The sequence below is a fragment of the Cryptomeria japonica genome, chromosome 4, assembly GCF_030272615.1.
Source record: "Cryptomeria japonica chromosome 4, Sugi_1.0, whole genome shotgun sequence".
Lineage (NCBI taxonomy): Eukaryota > Viridiplantae > Streptophyta > Pinopsida > Cupressales > Cupressaceae > Cryptomeria > Cryptomeria japonica.
The window spans coordinates 669,925,623-669,943,160 of NC_081408.1; positions in this window are offsets into that span (position 1 = coordinate 669,925,623).

Consider the following 17,538-nt stretch of genomic DNA (forward strand, 5'->3'; position numbering starts at 1 on the left):
ATTCTTCGAAAACATGTATTATTGGATAATTATTCTTCTAATACAAATATGTTGGAACACCAACTAACTAGAATTTAGCATAACAAAAAATGTAAGTTTTAGTGATCAGATTTAAGTAAACTTAGAAATTAACTTAAATGTAAACACACAAGAAACACAACACACAATATACCCTCGGAAAACCTCCCTCTTGGAGGAAAAACCCAGCATCAAAGATCCAGATCAAAACCCTTTAGTATGAGCAAATTATAATTACAATAAGGATCAGATCACTTATTTGATAAGACTCCCAATCTAGGGCATTGCTTTGTCAATATGAATTGCTTTATGTGCAGACCCTAATCTGAAGATGCATAGGTAGGATTTCGGCTGTAAGGTAGATGGTTATCACAACTTGATATCACCCAACAAATCTGCCAATAAGTTTGCTACCTGAAGATGCACAGATCCGAACTGGAATGGAGCTTGACATGCACATTATTTAGCACATATGTGAAGGTGATCTACAACCTGGTCTGGCATACAAATTCGCCCAGCTGTTATGAAGCAATTCATTGATTTTGTGAAGACCAATTTGCTGAAGAAGAGCGGAGAGGATATTCGCTAGGGCAGAATATTTGATTGCTAGGAATGATTGATTGAATGTATATATCTGATTGCCATGATTGAGTCTTGTTATATACAAGACTCAATCCTCTTACATAGGTCGGCCTAGCCTCATTAGGTCGACTTCTTCATATTATTTTCCTTTTAACAAGTTTGGTGCCCAAATCAAGTTACATTTTCCAATTGCGTCCAACCCAATAATTTGATTAAAAGTTATATAAATAATTGCATATCACACGTTTCATTTGGGGATGGACTCATTTACAAGTTACATTATGAGTCTCCTTTACATTTAACTTAATCACAAGTTACATGGTGTGATTTTGGGCCCAACCCAATAGTAATTTAATCGCACAAGTTATACACCAAAATTGAATTGCATTAATGCAACATTTAAATTTGAAACATAATCTGAGCTAGCTATAATTTCAACACTCCCTCTTAGCTAGGGAGGATTCAACCAACTATCCAAGTCATAGTGTAGTCATGCATCATGGACTTTTCCATGAAATTCATCTTACATTGTCTGCAGAGGATTAGTGCACACCTGTGAGAAGAATATACAAATATATATCATGAACTTCGTTCATTATTCATCTTGCATTGCCCGTAGAGGATGGATCCACCTTGCATTGCCTGCAGAGGGTGAGAGGAGGTCTTACACCTCAAAACTTCTCTACTGAGAAGAATAACTTGCCACCTTGCTTTTCGCAGAGGGTGGAGGAGGTCTTTCACCTCATCCTTCTCCCAAAGAAGGATCCAATGTCACCTTGCATTGCCCACAAAGGGTGGAAGATGCAACTTAAAGCATCACTAGGACTGAGACTCTCTCAGCCAATGTTGTGTTCTCCACAATTCCAAGTCTCTTTCTTAAGCACACAAACTTCACTCAAACACAAGACTTGGCGAGAACAGTTGCAATCTGCTCATTGATACTGACGTATTCAGCTGAATGGCACCTTTCTGTACCATATCATGAACATAGTGATAATGAGTTTACACATGTTTTGGCATGTCATGGAACATAGGATTAGCAAACATCTCAATACAATTCTGATTGTTACAATTAATGACTGAGGGTTCCCAAGGTTGCCCAAACAACCTAGCAAGAAGCTTTGTGAGCTACACTACTTCACAATGTACTCAGCTTCAACAGTGCTCAATGCAACTAAGGACTGATACCTGCTGACCCAAGAGATTAGAGCAAAACTCAAGTTGAAGCAAATTTCTGAAGTGTTCTAACACTTCCTGCCATATCAGAATCTGAATAGCCTTCTAGGGTGATGACAATGTTGATTGGATACTTCACCCTGTAGCCAGTTGTTCCTGGCAAATATCTCAAAATATGCTTGGTTGCAGCAAGATGAACATGCTTTGGTTTGTTCATAAACTGGTTGATAACAAATGCATCAAGGATCCAATCAACTATATGTACTCCGATGGATCTACAAAAATGAACTCAATTTCTTCAAGTTAGTTTCCATAGGATTAGACATAGGTTCGCAATCCATCATTCCAAATCTATTCAATATACTTCCTTGACTTAGAATAATTTCATTAGATATTGTTATACTTCTAACCCTAGAAAGTAATGCATTAAGCCTAAGTCCTTCATTTCAAACTCTGAAGCTAATTCTTTCGTCATGTAGAGATGAGACTATTTTCATCGGCTAGAAATAACTTATCCAGAATTAGCATTTCACCAAAAAATACTTTTAAAGTAAAGGTTAGAATCATCATCATTCTTGCAAGATCCTAAACTAATCAAATACTTGTCAATCTTCTCATACCAAGCTCAAAAAGCTTGCTTGAAGCTGTAAAGTTTTTCTTTAATCTGCACACATGAGATTCTCTATCTTGAATCTTATAACCTTATAATTATTCAATATAGACAACATTAAGAAAACAGTCTTAATATCCAACTTCCAGCCTGCAACATTAACTATAATGGTTCTAATATTACTATATCTAGCAGCAAGAGCAAATGTTTCCTTGTAACTATGAGCTACACATCTAGCTTCATATTTTCTCAAAAACTTCCATATGGAACTCTCTCTTGATTCTTAATATAAAATTGTGGTAACCAAGTTTCATGAAGATTGCATAATATAAGAATCAATCAAGGAAGGCAGCCAACATAAGTTACCATAAATCAAAGATGAGAAATGCCAATCTTCTCCTTACTTCACTTTTACGAAATGGACCCATAGCACAATCATTATGATCATGGCATACCTGTGAAGATACCAAGCTCCCTCTTAAGCTTGAAGGCATGGTAATTCAAGAATATCTTGAAGAGAAGCATCAACATGATTAAATATCCCAATAGAATGAATTAACATGTAAAACAACTTATCTCTTTATTGACTAGAATTCCACCATTAACAACATATGGCAAGATTGCTCAAAAGGATATTGCCAGTCTATGATCAACTTCAATCATAGTGTAAAGCTACACAACATTCTTTAAAAGTATTGTTTTCCATAGTTGAATAACAAAGAGTTAGTTGTGCCTGATCATATCAGAAAACTAAGGCAAGTGTATGACTTCAGAAAACCTTAACAATCTAACATTTTACAAAATTCATAAGCAAGGTATATAAGCCAAATTGTCTTTCCAACCAATACATAAAATCAAATATGAGTATCAACCACTCAAAAGGATACACATTGTAGTTGAGCACAAGCGTATGATCAAAAGACAACCTCAATAAGTTAGATACCTCATTCATCTTAGGTTTCATCATAAAGAGAATACTTACCTCAAAAAAATGGCATAGGCAGTATGCTCAAATTGAAGAGATAATATCACAATGAATATTATGTGAGGATAGTGAAAGCCATGACAGGAAATGCATTAGAGCTAAAGGCAATATTCTACACAAGAGGAGCAGAGCAAGGTTATAATAAATGTATAACATAGAACATGAGAGCTTTTATGAAGAGCTGAAGAGAACCAAGTGTTACACAGTCCCAGTCCTACATGCCAACCTTATTATAGAACAGAGAATACAGTCCGTATGATGTTAGTAGACACACCAAGATAGTATGTAATGCTAGAGCAGCAAGATTATTAAGCATTTCAAGATTTAGATAGAATATGATGCATCAGAACTATCTAACAAGTATCATCAGAAGAAGATAGTAAGGTCATCATTGGGCATAGATACTAAATAGGATGACTAAGGCATCTTACCTTTACATGCCTACCACACCAATGATTAGAGGACACTATATGTTTTCAACTAAAGTTCCATATTTTTTAATCTCCTATAAATTTATTTATCTTTCAATCTTCCTATTTGTGCTTGTTGTTATATCCATCATAATACTCCTAGTTTTATATCTGAACACACATGCAGAAATCTTAAGTGCCAAGGATGTATTTAGATCAATGCATCAATTCAGATTATTACATATTCATAGCAAACCACATCAAATAGGTTGAGAGATAAACATACTCAAAATAGAGAGTAGGGTATAACCAAATACTAACTTCAATAATTTGAATTGGATTAGAACAAATTCTTAACACAAGAACAAAGGTTGAACTAGGGTGATTGTTGCAAACCTGTTGTGACCATTTCACACATCGCCCCATTTGAAATGGGGACCCCCTCTTTTTGCTCGTTTTTCGCTCGCCTTTCGCTTCGTTTTTTAGGGTTTTGTTAGTCAGTCAATTGTCTGGGTTTAGGGTCAAGCCTTAGGGTTTTAATTGTCGTCTTTTCAGGCCAGAATCCAGTCAGTTTTGAGAGCTTTTTGAGCCTTCTTTTGTAGGATGCAAATTTTGAATGAAATGAATTCGCCAAAGTGGTCTATTTTCAATTGGAAATTTTGAGTGCAGAGCTTAAATTTGTCTAAGTGTTGAAGATGAAATGTGAATTTTTGTCCAATTGAGTAATTTTGACTAAATTTTGAAGTTTTTTGATTTTTGATCCCGGGCATTGGGAATGATTTGTTTTTGCCTCGTGAATTGATTAAACTTGTGAAATCATGTTATTTTGGCGTGTAGGAGCAAAATCACTCCTGTCCCTCAGTGAAGGACCGGAGCTCGTTTTCAAATATCTTACTGTCCCTGCAAAGTCAAGATGAATTTCGAATTAAAAGTGATGAAGGAAGGCGTGATCTTTCCGTTGAATATAAATTGAAGAATTTCACGAACACGGAAATGCCTCAGGGAAGAAAATCGCTCCTGTCCCTCAGTGAAGGACCAGAGCTAAAAATTAAATATTGCTTTATCCTTGTAGGATTTTAACGACTTGATGATTTGAAGAGGTCCAAGGAGATGTGTTCTACCAAATGAATATAACTTGAAGTGCCGTCGTGAAGGAGAATGACTCAAAATGTAAAAATCGCTCCTGTCCCTTTGTCAGGGACCAGGGTGAAGTTCTTTGTAGCTTCCGTCCCTCTCCAAGGGACCAGAGCGAAGTCCTTCATAGGGCATGTTCTGGACAAAGGTCAAGCAAGTTTTTGTTTTGAAGGCAAGAAAAGATATGAGTTAAACCCGTTGAAGATAAATTGAAGATTATGAAACGTCAACAAGGGACCTAAATGCCCAAGTTCGCTCTTGTCCCTCAGGCAGGGACCAGAGCGATTTTTGTCTTAGATGATTTTCTTGCCAAGTTACAATGGATCCCAAGGCATGGATGAGTGGAAAGGAACATTACGAATACATTGAAGATAATTTTTGAAGTTAACAGGGTGAGATGAAGCCCACAAGAGCAAGATCGCTCCTGTCCCTCTCCAAGGGACCAGGGCGATATAATGGTAATGTTGCCTTTTCTTTAAGTTCAAGACACTCCAAGATGAAGAACAAGGTGGCAAAGGGCGTTTCAAGGCATCTCAATCAAACACAAGGCATCAAAGGTCGCAACATTAAAGGATTTACACCAAGACACCTAGGTTCGCTCCTGTCCCTCAGGCAGGGACCAGAGCGATATTTCCATAAAGGCATAGATTTCAAAAGTCAAACAAGTATCAAGTGATTAAGAAGGATCAAGGGACTTCATCTTACATTATGAAAGCGATGGCAAGTGGATGGAAACAAAGACAAGCTCAAAATCTTAAAGTTCGCTCCTGTCCCTCTCCAAGGGACCAGAGCGATATCTATTATACTTGCCAATTCATGTAAAATTCATGCCAAGTCAAGGTTTTGTAGGATCACACAAGGTCTAAGGCGTCTTAACAAGGTGATATGCAAAGGTGTCGAAAGTCAAAGTATACCAATTTGAATAAGAAAGTTATATCGCTCCTGTCCTTTGGACAAGGACCAAAGTGATTTTTATTAAAACACTCATATTCCTTTAAAATCAAGGCAAGACAAGGATGGGCAAGATCGAGAGCGCCATTTGAAAGATGATGATCAAAGTACAAAGGTTGAAAGGTGGCAAATTCTAGCTAGAGCTTCAAGATTGCTCCTGTCCCTCTCCAAGGGACCAGGGCGATGATCTTCTAAAACATCAAGGTGTCTTGTGGAATTCAAGCAAAACGAAAGGGGAGTGAAAGAATAACATGGTTTGTCCCTGACAATGAAGGTTGAAGTTCAAAGTTGCAAAGATCAAGGAGAAATTATGAGGATCGCTCCTGTCCCTCTCCAAGGGACCAGGGCGATATTTGCTAAAGCACTTATCATCCTTCGAAGATCATGACAAAACAAACTTGCAAAGGGTTCAAAACGTTGTTTGAAGGATAATGAACGAGGAATTGATATCAAGAACGAAGAATCTCACGTGAAAGAATAGGGATCGCTCCTGTCCCTCTCCAAGGGACCAGGGCGATAATGGTCATGAGATACATTCATTTGCAAGGATAAGTCAATTAAGCTCGAAGGACCCAGCGAAAATGCCAATTCCAACGTGGAGATGAAGACTTTGAACGTCAAATGTGCAAGGATCGAGACCAAGATGATGGATCGCTCCTGTCCCTCAGTCAGGGACCAGGGCGATGAGGTTTGTATATTTCATTTTCAAATTTTGGCGCTCAAACACATTTTTGAAATTATTTAAATGCTAGAAAATTCGATAAGTTTGAAAATCCAATTAAAATGGCATTTAATATTTGCGCTTGGTATTAATTAATTGTTTTTGCCTTGTAAAAATCGAAATTGTTAAATTAAAAAACGTTGGCAAATAATTAATTAATTATTTTAATAAAAAATTAAATATAGCGCTTGGTATTTATTTGTTTTATGGAGGTCGACCCTTGTATTTATTTAAAAATCGTTTAAATTGCCTTATTTAATTACCAAGTCGGCCTCAAGGTGAATATGAGGTGAGCGCTATAAAGGAGAGGTGAGAATCGTCATTTTCACATTATCATTTTCATCTCTTACATGCGATTTGAGGGAGACAAAGGAGAAATGCGATTTGGAGTATACAAAGCAAAGTGGTGCGAATTTATATCCAAGGTGGTGCGAAGTATCATCCAAGGAGTGCGAACATTAATTTTCCCTTTGAGCGAATTGATAAAGGTTTGATCATTTAGAGGAGATCACGTCAAGGACATATCAAAGGTAGCGATATTGATAAGAACGACATTTATTTGAAGATCACATTGAAATATCAATTTTGCCTAGGCTATTTTATTCATTTGCATTCTAGAGTTAGCTCTCTCGTGAGGTATGGCGATTTGGTTTTATTGTTTTAAGTTTTAGATCGTCATAGCTTAAATTTTGAATTTTGAATTTTGAATTCCTAGCTCGATCATTTTTTAGGAAATGATAACTCTAAGACTTATCATGAAGTTTCCTAAAATATTATCTAATCTATGTTATATATTGCAAGATCTAGTTTCTCATTATGAAATGTTGTGTAGGTATGGCGACCCCGAAGGCGGGAGCATCCACCAGTCGTTCAGCTCTTATGAAAGAAGATCAAAAGACCGAAGAAGTGGAGACGAAGATCGTGTCGAAGTGGAGCAACATTGGAGATACTAACTTAGGTAACTTCAACACGAGGAAGTTTCGAGAGGTCCCTTACATTGGCAAGCCGTCACCTGTCGCCCGAAGAATAATCGAGAGTGGCATCATTAAGGCGGCCGGCTTTCCTCCAGCAGTTCAGTGCCATGAGTTGATGATCGAGTGTGCTCGTCATTATGATCCACAGTCCAGAACGATCGTGTCCAATGAGGGAAACACTTTGGCATACCTTTCAGAGGAAGTTATAAGTGAAGCTTTCCATCTTCCAGAGCACAGGGACATGATATACAAGAGCATAGAGGGAGCCAGGTCTATGTACGAAGATGATCCAGATGCTTGTCTAAGCATCATCAACAAAAATTGGCTACTCAAGAGTCGTCCCCGTCTAAGCAAGATCCTGAACACACCTCACAGGATTGATTTTCAGGAGGAGTACAGAGATTTGATTACCATGCTCAACCGAGTTACAGGAGCCCCTCACGCCTTCTATTTTGAGAAATGGATGTTCTACTTCATCCAGGTGATTGTTCAAGGAAAAGGTACGATACATTGGGCTAGGATGATTAGCCATTGCTTGGACGTACAATTGAGGAGACTCAAGGCTACTAAGTCCTTCCACATGAGTTCGTACGTCATCTATGCCTTGATTAGGAGTTTTGAGTACGCAGGACTACCTCATAGAGGAGTGATTGGAAGAGGACCCGGCGAGGTCAGAGCTTGTGATTCCTATGCCTACTTGCATCATCCGCCAGGGAGCAACTACAAGTTAGTTAATGATACCTTCACGATGAACATCACAAGGACGTTGCAAGGTGGGATTCACAACAGATTATCTCAAGATGCACAGGAATTGGTGAAGAGGTACGGTGCTTGGTTTATTCAGTTTCCGAAGTTCACTTATATTAGAGTGCATGGATGTCCTTTACCTCCATACATGTTGCCGAGATATCCGACAGACAGAATTGTGTTACTTGAAGTAACAAGACAGTTGGCAGCATATGCGAAGGCATTCAGACACGGACATGGGAATGGAGTTCCAGTACCTATCATTTTGGGCAATTCAGTTGAGGTATGTCCTAATGCTTTAGCCATGGATGACGCAGAGAAGGAGTTAGCCTTGTATTCTTTTTCATCTTTTGCTTTGAGAGAAAGCTTTGATCCACATGGACATTTAGAGGAGACGGTCGGTAGGAAATTTAAGCATGAGTACCAAATTGAAGATTTTATGATGAATCTCTTAGATGATCTTGAAGTGAAACGAAAAATGCATTCTAGATTGCCTTTGGATTTCATCAGGAAATGCAGGATTTATAGAGTGGCCGACCAAGCTCAGGACAGTGGCAGATATATCCAGTCATCCTATGATCGAGAAAGTAAAACAATAAGGTTGGATTGGAATGAGCCCGAGGTCATGGATTTAGATGCTTTAATGGCTCCAGTCTTGTCTTGTACTCGCAGATGGGTTGACGTACAACATCAGAAGTTGAGAGAGCAAGGCATAGCTATGACTTTCACTTTGGAAGAGAAACCAGCCGAAGGTGGAGCTAGTGTGAGTGAAGGCAATCCTAATCCTAGAAATTTAGGTGAAGGTAACCTTCGATGTGCCAGTGAGGGCAATCTCCATCCAAGAGGTTCGAAGAGGAAAGAGAGACCTGGAAAGAGAGAATCTTCCAAGAAGATGCAAGGGGCTAACAGAGAGCGATCATCCGGTACATCTTCTAGACCTGAGAAGAGAACAGTTCAAGTGGAAGAATCCTTGGAGTCGATGGTACAGAATGACAGGCAGAAAGATTCAGGAATATGGTCCAGCGTACAAGTACTTGGATGGATAAATCTCATACAGTGGCCATAGAGTTTGTAACAAGGATGATGAAGATTATTCATCAAGCTATCCAGGTTCTTGAGATAATCCACAATTTGATGATAACAGTAGCCGCATTTGCCCATACCAAAGATGTTATCATTCCTGTCTTGAAAGTAATTAGACACACATCAAGGAAGGTCTTAGCGCAAGAAAAGATCATGGATGGAGGACCTCACAGTTTGCTTCAGTGGTCAACCTTACTCCATATGAAGAGTGTTCTCTTCGAGGACATCAGTACTAAATGTAGCCAAGTTGAGGAGGTGATCAATCCTATCCAGGACAGAGTATTTGAGGTACTTCGTACCATTCTTGGCAGAAGGATCGAGGTCGAGACAGATGTGGATATGCAGGAATTAGAGGATAGAATCAAGGTCATCTTTTGCAAGGACGCAAATGTTACAGATGAGCAATATGATCAGATGTTTGCCACCATGCTCCTGATTGAAAGAACAAAGGAACTTGAACCTTCGTGGGACGCAGCTCTTCTAGATGCATTCGATCAAGTCATCCATTTGGAAGAAAGTATGAAGAATCTTCCCAAGATTCCAATTGCAGAGATCGAAGGAATCATATCAAGATTCATTGCATATGCTAAAAAAGAGAATTGGAAAGGGAATAAGATTCTAGATGAGAGGTTGTTATAGATGGCATGGCATCTTATTTGTCATTGGTTTATGTCTCCTAGATTTTTGTGCCAAATTTAATATTTGGCTATGCATTTAATATTGTTCAGTAAAAAGGAGGCCATTTGTAACAAACCCTAATTAGGGTTTAGGTGTCATGATCTTGACCGTTGATCTACTTTCAATCTGGACCTTTCATTGTAATTGAGGATGCTATTTATACCCTCATTTTCCATTTCATTTGTAACTAGAGTAATAGAGAATAGAGATAGTTGAGAGATTAGAGAGATTAAAATTAGAAGCAATTTTACTTTTGTAGCAAGATTGAGTTTGAGGAGAGGAATTCAAGCAATTGTTGTACATGATGACTTTGAAATCAATGAAATATTGAAGTTATGGTGTTTTGTTGCAACTTTCTTGGTTATCTTCATGGTTGTTAAATTTACTTGAATCATGCTCAATCAAAGTAGTGTGTTAATTTGAAGGACATAGTATGAGACTTGATCTTTGGTAGGATTCGTAATCCAAACCACTAGCTTCTTGCTGATTGTAGGAACACCTTGTGTGGTCGACTGGAGAATACCTAAATTACTTAACCTTCAATCATCATTGTATCTTGGATATGTACCTTCGTGGTAGTGTCTTTGATCTTTGATGTGTTGAAAATCATTTTATTACCTTAGAAGATCGCATCAATTTCAATTGAGTTGTTATCTTATGGCAAAATTGAAGTTGGTTGAATCTTGCCAAGTCTTGTTCACACGAAGTCATTCTTAGGGTTAGACTAGATTAAACTTCTTTCAAAACCCTATCCTTTTGTTATTTTTTGAAAGCTTCTTAGTTTAGTAAGATTTCGGAATTTCGGAGTGTAAGATCCCCTTGAGGACACAGCAAATCACATCATACCAACTGGTGCTTATCCACACGTAGAGACCCTACAAACCAGAACATTGGAGTCATCCTAACTGATCCTTCATGCGAATCTTCAGCAGTTAGAGACTTTTTTCAAGAGAGGATAAGATGCCTTAAGGTATTTTATTCTGTGTATGATGGTGTACAAAATACACGTCAACAAAACCCTAGGAAGATAGTTATGCAACCCTTTAATGAATAAAAGGAATACTAAGATCTAAACACAAGTGTACAAACCGACATATGAAATTACCCTCATATGAAGTAGTTAACAAGCAAGAGAACCTTGTGCACTAGTTAAGACACCAATAACAATGAGGCAATTAGATGCAAATCTCCAAACCAAGTGGACCCTACAATTGAGAATAGAGGAATGAGAACACCCGGAATCTTATTCTTGATATCATCCCATTGATGCCTTCAATTTGTCAAGCAAACATTGCTATTTAACTTTTTGATTCACCGTAGACTTCTTCAGCCCTAATCTGTAAAAGAAGAAATACAGGTTCTTCCTTCAAGTTGTTAGGCCTTATAGAGGGAACCTGGCTTTGATACCATGTTAGTTTTAGTGATTAGATTTAAGTAAACTCAGAAATTAACTTAAATGTAAACACACAAGAGACACAAAACACAATATACCCTGGGAAAACCTCCCTTTTGGAGGAAAAACTCAATATCAAAGATCCAGATCAAAACTCTTTAGTGTGAGCAAATTACAATTACAATAAGGATCAGATCACTTATCTGATAAGACTCCCAATATAGGGCAGTGCTTTGTCAATATGAATTCCTTTATGTGCAAACCCTAATCTGAAGATGCACAAGCAGGGTTTCGGCTGTAAGGTAGATGATTGTCATAGCTTGATATCACCCAACAAATCTGCCAATAAGTTTGCTACCTAAAGATGCACAACTCCGAACTGGAATGGAGCTTGACATGCACAATATTTAGCACATATGTGAAGGAGATCTACAGTCTAGTCTAGCTTACAAATTCGCCCAGCTGTTATGAAGCAATTCATTGATTTTGTGAAGACCAATTTGTTGAAGAAGAGCAGAGAGGATATTTGCTAGAGCAGAATATTTGATTGCTAGGAATGATTGATTGAATGTATATATCTGATTTCCATGATTGAGTCTTTTTATATACAAGACTCAATCCTCTTACACAGGTCGGCCTAGCCTCATTCGGCCGACTTCTTCATATTATTTTCCTTTTGACAAGTTTGGTGCCCAAATCAAGTTACATTTTCCAATTGGACCCAACCCAATAATTTGATTACAAGTTATTTAAATAATTGCATAACACGCGTTTCATTTGGGGCTGGACTCAATTACAAATTACATTATGAGTCTCCCTTACATTTAACTTAATCACAAGTTACATGGTGTGATTTTGGCCCCAACCCAATAGTAATTTAATCGCACGAGTTATACACCAAATTTGAATTGCATCTATGCAACATTTAAATTTGAAACATAATCCAAGCTAGCTATAATTTCAACAAAAATTATGAACATTTCATCTTATTACAAAAGAAAGATCCATCTCCAACATCATAAACTCAAAGATAAATAAAATGTGGAATTCGTAATAAAGATGGACCTTCTCCTTAGAAGAACAAGTTGGATCTACTTTCATGGTCATAGCTTACGAGGAGTTGTTTTGATACCAATAATTTTCAATACATGTAGACCATATATATCTTGATGGACAATAATTCTTCCAATACATATATGTTTAAACACCAATGAACCAGAATTTAGCATGACAAAAACTATGAAAATCTCATCTTATTACAAAAGAAAGGCTCATTTCTACCATCACAGTCATAAAAAGTATAGAGTTCAAATGTAAGGTGCAAGATAACTTAACACTAAAAATATGTTGGTAAAATCAATTATATTCTATATATGACATCTACCTTGCCTACATATCAACCTACATTGAAGGCCTTTTGGATGCATCATCAACAAAGGGCTTTGTCCATCTTTTTTTTTGACATGAAATATTGAAGCTTTATAACATTAATTAGTACTACTTAATTTCAATCAAATGATTTAGTTTCTGATATGATTCTAATGGGTGGCACTTTGAGTTTTGAGCCTAAACTCAAAGTGATCAAATTTTGTGGGTACTAGTAATTTAAAGTTGTCATATTTTCATGCAAATGTGCATTGAGTGTAGAACATCATTTACTTAATGGCCTAACAGTTGGACTTAAAGACCTAGCAATGGCACTAGTCGTTAAAGTCTGATAGTTTAACATACAAATCCAAAGGTAATGTGCAAATTCCCTCTCTTTAATCTTATAAGCTCAATGAGAATTCAATATTACTACAAGAAAACACAAGGCTAGGTACAAAAGAATAATGGTGACCAAAACTTGAATAGAAGAAATACGCAACTGCTACAAGGCTACAATGAGAAACTATTGATTATACTCAATTTTGGTCAATTAGTGTTGTAATTGACTACTAATCTATAGAAACAATAAAAACTTATTTAAAAGTAACTCTCGTTGAAGCCTATTTAGAAAAGTGAGATTATTGAAGAATAGTGTCATTCTTGGGCCCATCCTTTATGAGTGGTCATGTAAACATTGTTTTGGCAAATACCAAAAGTACAAATCCACATCAATTACACCTTTGTTTTATGTTTTAATTCCCCATATGTCTTCTTTCATGAGAAGGATAAGATCATAAAGGGAGTAAAGGATAGTGTATATGTGAGTCTACAAAATCAAATTGAGTAGCATGCATGTTGATTACAAATAATTCAACATTCTATTAAAACTATTATCATTGGTCCAAGATTTTTTAAAGGTATAGCCACCATAATAGGTGTCAACCTATGGTAACATCCTTGTTAATGTACTAAATATTAATTAGTCCATGCATCTCCGCCCAAATATACTCATATTCATGCAAGCTTTTAATATAATACATTAAGGACTTTTCTCATCAAATTTAGGTACTAAAAATATAAAGATGTGAAGCTTTCACTAATTTAAGTGCAATCAAATAGTATACACACTATATATACACATTTAACTAATAGCATCTAGTAGAGAGAAAAGAGAGGTATAGGAGGGGGGGAGAGAGACAAGGAAAGAGAGGCAAATAAGAGTAGAGAGAGATGTACTAAGAGGGAGTATATTTATATATAACAACTCTATTTTATTTTTTTATGCATTCCAAGGATGTCACATATAAGAGATTTAAAAATGATAAATAATATATAAAGTTAAAGTAAGTGGATGCACGGTCAATCTGAAGCTATAACTTATCCATCAATACCTTAATTGTGCATACAATATCATTTTTTTTTTATGGCCTATCAATTGCCTCGTGTACTACATGAAAGTGAAAAAGGGAAAAAATTGTTGGTCGACCTTCCACACCTCTTTGTCGTACCCATGTTTGACTGATAGTTTACTAATTTTTGGTAGGATGAAGATTTTATTATAATAGATGTAATTTAAAAATAAAGTTGACAAACTAATTATATGATATTTGTATGCATACAAATGAAATATATAAAATAACATTAAATCGAGATCAATTCAACACCCAGATCAAATACATGCAAACCTATAATTGAGCTAAATGTGAAGTTTGTTCGTTTGGTCCATGTGGATGCTCAATTCGTTGACATGACATTAGCATTCTCTAGATATCAAATTGATGGAACTTGACTACTTGATTAATAACGAGAGATGGGTTTGATTTATAGACATTAAAGAGAATCTAATGCATGGATAAGTGAGACTAGGAGTAAGTTCGAGTAAACTAATTAGACTAGATAGTCAACTAGATGAGGTTGAATTATTGAATTGAATAATTAATCAATTGAGTTATCCATGTACATGAGGTGAATATTAATATTAAATTAATTTATTATTAGATCATGTATGGATAAATAATTAAGTAAATGAATGAATATGTGGATAATTATTATTGGATTAATTAATTAAATGGATGAATGTGGATAATTACTATTGGATTAATTTATTAAATGGATGAACAATAGTAGCCAAGTTTAATTGAATAACTCTAGGAATATTTAATTGAATTATGAAGTGCCAAGAGTCTTAGGTAACAAGGTGATTATGTGTGGCCTAGGTGATGAATGAATAAATTAGATGATTACTAGATGAAATTAGGACCTATGTGATGAATGAATGAAACAAGTGATGCAATAGGATAATTAGTTGAATACAAAAAGAATTTAGGTGTCTACATTTCCTCCCTCTTTGAAATCATGATAAAGAAAACAATGGCATGCCCTGTCATGTCAAGGAATTGATGAAAGAAGAAATGGATTAGAAGATATTGATGATATGTCCCAATTACGTGTAGGAATGGTGAGAGAAGAAATGGATTAGAAGAAAATGATGATATGCACCAATCATGTGGAGGAAATGATGAGATGATGATGCCTCCTCAAGAGGTTATTCATTTTAAAAGCAACAAGAGTGAGCTCTTGAATGATGAAGGGTGAAGAGATAGATGTAAGAAAAGAGAAAAAATGAAATGAAGACAACAGAAGATGAGATATTTAGAAAAAATTATTTGGTAGGATTGATTTATGAAGTGGGATTTTTTAGATTTTAATTGAGATGGATTATGCTGGGAATGTTTGTGGATGGATTATTTGTCATTTTAGATGTGGATTTTTTATTTTTCAAACTTAGGATGGTGGATGATAAAGTTTAGATTTTGGATTAGGATTATGTTTTGAATAAACACTTATATGTTTTTTACATGATGGAATTAATGACCATTTTAAAGGTGGAAACTTGTTATATGCAAAAGGGCTTTCTTTCCCATGGCTTCATATTTTGATTAACTATTAGATTTGAATACTTGGCTTTGCTTGCTTCAATTTCTTTTAGGATCCATTTTGAGTGTATGTGTCCACTTGGATCTATGGTCCACTTAGATTTATGAATTCAATGGCTTTGAAATTTTATTTTGATATTTTTCTTTGTAATATTTTTGTTTTTATTGGTTTTGATTGGTGGTTTAAAGAATTAATAATGAGGGTTTACATTTTGGATGGGGGAGCATTTGCAACAACCTCGTGATAAGGAACCTATTTATATGCTTATATTAGATTAAGTCGGTCCCAATATTGTAGACATTTCACTTACATTATTAGATTTGTTGATTGATCAATAACTAAGACCTTGATATCTTGGAGTTTCAAAAAAGTCATACTAGTTCTAAAATTCCTTACTTGTGTAGACCTAATCCTCTTCTTTGATATTGCATGTTTTGATAGATTTTGTTTGTGATGGGATATTTTTATTTTGGAATCAAGGTGTTAACCCATTGTTGCGTGGCTCGAAACCATCAATATTTGTTATTTTCTCATTTACAAGAAATCTAGCTTTGATAAAAGTAGATGATCTTAGTTTATAGGATACTAGAGCTTATCCTTGGTCATACTTGTTGTATCTTGATCATTTGGGATATTGATGTGATCCATTTCATTTATTTGATTACCTATGTGTTCGAAGGAGACAAGTGTCTCATCTTGAGGAATTAAGGTGGTTGAATTGTAAATAAAATCAACTTCTTATTATTTTTATCATGAATGTTATAAAAGTGAATGAGGGGATCATCTTGGCTTTATTGATCAATGGTATGATCCTACAATGATTGGATTATCTTGGATCTCATGATCATCTATAGAGGATTCTTGGATGAACTTAAAAATAGGATCATGATCAAATACTGGATTATAATGGATGTCATAAATAGGATTTTGATTAATGACTGAATAATATAGAATGTCATAAATAAGATCTTGATGAAGGATTGGATTATTATGAATTTGATTATCATCTATTGAATTTTCTCAAATAAGTTTAAATTGATTTATGTTGAACCTTGTTTCGTCATGATTCAAAATTTTCTCTTCACATAAATCCAATTCTAATGATGGCATTTGGATAGGGGACTCTTGTATGAACTAAATATTTTGGCATGATAATAATGGATTTTTTTATAGGACACTCTAGAGTGGATATGATGGGTGATATAGTGCATGACAATGTTTGGTCTAAGATTTCTATCAAGAATTGGATTTATTTGTGTCTTATGATTAGTTGTGGGAAGCATTTGAGTATCCTTTGGAGAATTTCAATATTATTGTTGAGGATTTATTTCAAATAGCCCTTGGAGGGAATCTTGAGAACTAGAAAGTGGTGGATTGTTGTTGTGCATGTGTGGGGATGAAATATTGGAAGAAGAGATGGAGGCTACTTGTATGAAAGCTTATTCAAGATGACCTATTATATATACAAATAAAATAGCATCAAATTAAAATTAATTTTGTATACACATAAAAATGGCTATGAGCGATTAAATAAATATTTTATATTTATTTAATATTTTTTCTTCTATTAAATAGTTAATTTGAAAAGATTAATATATTCAATTCATTTTCGTGTCTTTCTATTAATTAATTTAATTGAAATATTTTATTAATTAATTCATCTATTATATTCCTCTAATTAATTGAATATCTAAATATTTAATTATTGCCTTCAATCATTTGAATATCTAATGTTTAATTATTATTCTCCTATCCTATAGTCTCAAATATT